Genomic DNA, 6,606 nt, shown 5'->3' on the forward strand with positions numbered 1-6,606 from the left:
AAGATTATAAACATTATAAAACATTGTAAAATAATGTCGTGGATTACTAGGTACATACACTTCATTTCAGTTCAGTTGCTCAGTCGTTTCCGACTCTTTGCGACCCATGGACTGCAGCACGCCAGGTCTCCCTGTCCTTCACCAACTCCCGGAGCTTGCTCAAACTCATGTCCATCCAGTAGGTGAAGCCATCCAACCATCTCATCCTCTGTCGTCCCCTTCTCCTCCTGCCTTCAATCTTTCCCAGCATCAGGCTGAGTCTCAGTGTAAGAGAAAAGTATGTCACCAATAAAGAAACTTGAAAAATTGTAACAAGGCCCTTATTTCATTTACTTCTGATATTTCATGAATACCAGAGGATGAATTGGACAGTTTGTGATGAAATTTAGAAAGCTTTTTCCATGAAGCAAACTTAGACATCTTTGCTTGTGTCTCTGTCTTCCAATCCTCCTTCACTGTGTTGAAGAGGTATCAAGTTCTGCGCAATTTTTGGTTAAATTTTTTCCAAACTGACTGGACTCTCCAGGTAAGGAGTTCCTGCTCACAGTTTCCCGGTCACTAGATCTATGACTCGTCCAGCTTTGAAAATGATCTCAGGCAGTTCGTGTTTCACGCGCTTTATTCATGCGACAAATAAAGCAGTGAGACACACAGTACCCCGGCTTCACACTACTAAAGAGCATTGTGAACGAAGTGGGTTTTTTAGTTACTAAAACACTTTAACGGGGACTTCCATGGTGGTCGAGGGGTTGGGTGTCTGCCTGCCAATGCAGGGGACGTGGATTCGATCCCAGGTTGGGGAGGATTCCACATGCTGAGAAGCGATTAAGCCCACATGCTACCACTTGAGAGCATGTCACCACGACTAAGAGGGTGACGGCAGTCAAAGATAAATAAATATTTTTAAAGAATAAAAAAGAAAATGCTTTATATACACTAACATATGTAAAATAGATAGCCAATGGAAATTTGCTGTATGACTCAGGAACTCAAACTGGGGCTCTGTAACAACTTGGAGGGGTGGAAAAGGGTGGGAGGTGGGAGGAAGATTCAAGAGGGAGGGAACATATGTACAGTTCAGTTCAGTCTCTCAGTCGTGTCCAACTCTTTGCGACCCCATGAATCGCAGCATGCCAGGCCTCCCTGTCCATCACCAACTCCCAGAGTTCACTCAAACTCATGTCCATCAAGACGGTGATGCGATCCAGCCATCTCATCCTCTGTCATCCCCTTTTCCTCCTGCCCCCAATCCCTCCCAGCATCAGAGTCTTTTCCAATGAGTCAACTCTTCACATGAGGTGGCAAAAGTACTGGAATTTCAGCTTTAGCATCATTCCTTCCAAAGAACACCCAAGGTTGATCTCCTTTAGAATGGACTGGTTGGATCTCCTTGCAGTCCAAGGGACTCTCAAGAGTCTTCTCCAACACCACAGTTCAAAAGCATCAATTCTTCGACACTCAACTTTCTTTAATATCAATAACCTCAGATATGCAGATGACACCACCCTTATGGCAGAAAGTGGAGAGGAGCTAAAAAGCCTCTTGATGAAAGTGAAAGAGGAGAGTGAAAAAGTTGGCTTAAAGCTCAACATTCAGAAAACGAAGATCATGGCATCTGGTCCCATCACTTCATGGGAAATAGATGGGGAAACAGTAGAAACAGTGTCAGACTTTATTTTTTGGGCTCCAAAATCACTGCAGATGGTGATTGCAGCCATGAAATTAAAAGATGCTTACTCCTTGGAAGAAAAGTTATGACCAACCTAGATAGTATATTCAAAAGCAGAGACATTATTTTGCCGACTAAGGTCCGTCTAGTCAAGGCTATGGTTTTTCCTGTGGTCATGTATGGATGTGAGAGTTGGACTGTGAAGAAGGCTGAGCACCGAAGAATTTATGCTTTTGAACTGTGGTGTTGGAGAAGACTCTTGAGAGTCCCTTGGACTGCAAGAAGATCCAACCAGTCCATTCTGAAGGAGATCAGCCCTGGGATTTCTTTGGAAGGAATGATGCTAAAGCTGAAGCTCCAGTACTTTGGCCACCTCATGCAAAGAGTTGACTCATTGGAAAAGACTCTGATGCTGGGAGGGATTGGGGGCAGGAGGAGAAGGGGACGACAGAGGATGAGATCGCTGGGTGGCATCACCGACTCACTGATGGACGTGAGTCTGAGTGAACTCCAGGAGTTGGTAATGGACAGGGAGGCCTGGCGTGCTGCGATTCATGGGGTCACAAAGAGTCGGACATGACTGAGCGACTGAACTGAACTGAACTGAATGACTACTGAGGGCTTCCCAGGTGGCACTAGTGGTAAAGAACCTGCCTGCCAATGCAGGAGAGGTAAGAAACTCCGGTTAGATCCCTGGGTTAGAAAGATCCACTGGAGGAGGGCATGGCAACCCACTCCAGTATTCTTGCCTGGAGAATCCTATGGACAGAGGAGCCTGGCGGGCTACAGTCCATAGGGTTGCAAAGAGTCGGACATGACTGAGGCGAATTATAACGCATGCATGCAATGAGTACTGATGTTCAGCATCTTTTCATGTACTTTTGGACCACTTGTATATATTATTTGTGAAAATTTCTATTTGGATTCTTTGCCAGTCTTAAAATTGGGTTATTTGTCTTTCCCCCTAGCTTTGAGTTGTATTTCTTTAATACTCCAGTTATGAGGTTTTTTATTTTTCATCAGACATATGTTTTGCAATATATTCCCATTCTGTGGATTGTTTTCACTCACTTGATGGTGTACTTTGAAGCACAAACATTTTTAATTTTAATAAAATATAATTTATCTGTTTTCTTTCCTGGCTGGACCATTTATTATTTCAGAAATAAGCATCCTATGTAAATTGAAATGGTTAGAATAGTTATTTCTGGATTACTATAATAAATACTTGTCAAAACCACCAACCATGGGTGGAGGGAGGTTCAAGAGGGAGGGGACATATGTATACTTAGAGCTGATTCAAGTTGGTGTACGGCAGAAACCAACACAACACTGTAAAGCAATTATCCTCCAGTTAAAAATAAAGAAAACACCAACCATCTCAATAATCATACAGTTATTTCATTCATAAGAACTTCCAAAAATAACCCTTGTATCAAAGAAAGACTTACAAATTGCACAGGAGAGTTAAGTAATGGTCTATGGAGTAGAGAAGGAAAATTCTGCTATTCGACACTCGAACAAAGCATTTTTCATTTCTTTTTTTTGTAGACTCATTGTTTCTTTTTTTATTTTTAATTGGAGGATGATTGCTTTACAATATTGTGTTTACTTCTGACGTATATCATCATGAATCAGCCATAGGTTTGTGTATGTCCCCTCCTTCTTGAACCTCCCTCCCAACTCCCACCCCATCACCATTACATTTTTGATTGATACAGCTCATGAAAAAAGCCTCACTTTGCCTTCCTTTTTTTAGTGATTCCTCTGAGATGGAATTCAAGAAACCAAATCTGAGGGGAAAAACTGCTTTTATAATCTCAAGTGTAATACAAACAGGCTTTTTGAGAAAAAGATTTAAAAATTGAAGAGAGGAGAAAGGCAAGCATGTATTCCTTTAAACATTTCAATAAATTTGCAAAACTATTCAGCAGTTATGCACATATTGTTTATATACTTTTAAATTTAGTTATATAGTTATAACTTCTTAACTTATAGTTATACAGTTGATATACAATATTATATATTACAATATAGTGATTCACAGTATAATTTTTAAAGATTAGGCTCCATTTATACTTATCATAAAATATTGGCTATTATTTCCTGGATTATACAATATATCCTTGCAGCTTATTTTATACATGATAGCTTGTACCTTTTACTCTCCCACTCACATATTGCCTCTGCCCCTTCCCCCTCCCCACTGGTAACCATTAATTTGTTCTCTATATCTGTGAGTCTGCTTTGTATACTTACAAATGCAAGAATTTTCATGCTTTGAATATTTTTTCCTGAGTGTTTTAAGGATATTTTGTTCTAGACGATTCAAGACTTCAACACACATATATAATATATATTGCTGTTTTTCAGTCACTAAGTCATGTCTGACTGCATCTCCATGGACTACAGCTTGCCAGACTTCCCCACCCTCCACTATCTTCTAGAATTTGCTCAAGATCACATCAAAGGGGAGTCAGTGATGCTGTCTAACCATCTCATCTTCTGCCGCCCTCTTGTCCTTTTTTTGTTTTTAATAAATATTATGTAAGAGGAATTCTCCATATATTTAACATTATGGACTCTCCTAACAGTGTGAAACAATGAGAAGTCAAACATGACCACATCTGTGTTGTAAGGAGAGTCCTGAAAATCGTCTATGTCTTTGTTTTCTGCTCAATGCTTCTGATAAGTTAGCATATGTACAGCCATATCTTATTTTCAAACATCCAGACTCCCTCCCTGGCTCATCACAATTACATATGTTCCAAGTTCTAAGTATTCACAGAAAGACCACAGCTGACCCTTTGCTTCTCTCTTGTCCTTTTACGAAACTCTTATGTCACTTATAACATTACTTGTTAATATCCCACACTCAAAAAAAAAAATGCAGGCACACAAGTTTCCTAAATTTCACTTAACCAAATAAAGTTAAAAATTGATAAAACACTTTAATGCCTGCAACACAAACCTGTTTTCACATTCATCAGAACATTTTAGAAGTATTCAAATATGAGAATTGGAAATGAGTGTGCTATTTGGAAAAGAACTACTGAATTTGTTCTCCAGAAGAAAAAGCAGACCTGAAGCATCACATTGCTGTAACACCTGAAACATGTTGGCAAGTTCTTGTCTTCTAAACTTCAATGAAAGCTGCTTGCACAAACTATGTGTCTGCATGTGTGCTAAGTCGCTTCCGTCCTGTCCTACTCTTTGCAACCCTATGGACTGTAGCTTGCCAGGCTCCTCTGTCCATGAGATTCTCCAGGCAAGAACACTGGAGTGTGTTGCCACACACTCCTCCAGGGGATCTCCCCAGCCCAGGGATTGAACCTATGTCTCTTACATCTCCTGCATGATGGAGGCAGGCAGGTTCTTTATCATTAGTGCAACCTGGGAAGCCCCTATTTAGGGAAAATCTTCCCCTATTAAGCCAGATATCTGAAGTATTAAGGAAGTCAGAAGCTGAGTCACTTCACTTCTTTCTGTTGCCTCCAGTTGGTAGAATACTGACAACCAGCATAAATATATTTAATGTCTCCATGTAGATTCCCAGCATTGAGTTGATAGGGTCATCTTTTTGAACTATATACACTGGTACTACTTCTGCACACTTGATTGATTCCTGTGTATCATACATAAGAAACATGCTGAAAAGAACTAATCTACCATAAATTGCCACCGAGTATACAGTGGCAACAGCCACCATGGTAGGTGGAAGAAACACAGATCCCAGTGAGAACACAAAGAAAAGATCTAGGCCCATGTCCAAGGATGCTCTCATGTTCAGAAACTTCTCATTGGGTGGACATGTGGCCAAGGTGGAAAGGTCCCCCACAATGCCAGCAGTGTACCCCTCTGCTCTGATGAGAAGAGGCCCTCATAATATTTTGAGGAGCCACCACTGCACTAATCACACCTTATAGTAATAACCAAGCAAGATGTTTTGGGCCTGGGTTCCAATAATATGATACTGACTGTACCAGCATTCCAGCTCCAGTTATGGCTGCAAAAGTTGCACCAGTCAACACTGAAGAGCCTTTCATCATGAAGTTCTTGAGAGAAGGAGTTTTGTTCACTGCCAAAGCAGACGAAGCTGTTAAGCCAATATTTCCTGCTAAGAGTTAATACATACAATGGAATGACTTCTTTCACATACTGAGGCCAAATTATAGCCTTTTCAATGGCTTCAATCTCATTAGACATTCCCAAGTCATCAAAGCACAAAGCACCAAGACCAACAGCAGCCCTTCCAGCCATAAAAACATCTTCTCATCTGACCAGTTTTAAATGTTTTTCCAATGATGGTTCCAAAGTTGCCTACTTGAGTTCTTGGCCAGCTTTCCCATCAGTTCAGTCATTCAGTCCTGTCCCACTCCTTGTGACTCCATGGACTGCAGCATGCCAGGCTTCCCTGTCCATCACCAACTCCCGGAGCTTGCTCAAACTGATGTCCATCGAGTCAGTGATGGCATCCAACCATCTCATCCTCTGTCGTCCCCTTCTCCTCCTGCCTTCAATCTTTCCCAGCATTAGGGTCTTTTCCAAGGAGTCAGTTCTTTGCATCAGGTGGCCAAAGGATTGGAGTTTCAGCTTCAGCATCAGTCCTTCCAATGAATATTCCGCACTGATTCCCTTTAGGATTCATTGGTTTGATATTCTTGCTGTCCAAGGGACTCTCAAGAGTCTTCTCCAACACCACAGTTCAAAAGCATCAATTCTTGGGCACTCAGCTTTCTTTACAGTCCAACTCTCACATCTATACATCACTACTGGAAAAATCATAGCTTTGACTAGACCGATCTTTGTTGGCAAAGTAATGTCTCTGCTTTTCAATATGCTGTCTCGGTTGGTCATAGCTTTTCTTCCAAGGAGCAAGCGTCTTTTAATTTCATGGCCGCAGTTACCATTTGCAGTGATTTTGGAGCCTAAGAAAA

General features: G+C 41.2%; 1 pseudogene; it reads right to left on the bottom strand.

Moving 5' to 3' along the window:
• Positions 1 to 5,144: 5,144 nt before the first annotated feature.
• LOC128049553 (growth hormone-inducible transmembrane protein-like) lies at positions 5,145 to 6,022 on the bottom strand (annotated as a pseudogene).
• Between the last annotated feature and the right edge of the window lie 584 nt (positions 6,023 to 6,606).

Source organism: Budorcas taxicolor, chromosome 6 (genome assembly GCF_023091745.1).
Source record: "Budorcas taxicolor isolate Tak-1 chromosome 6, Takin1.1, whole genome shotgun sequence".
NCBI classification, from domain to species: domain Eukaryota; kingdom Metazoa; phylum Chordata; class Mammalia; order Artiodactyla; family Bovidae; genus Budorcas; species Budorcas taxicolor.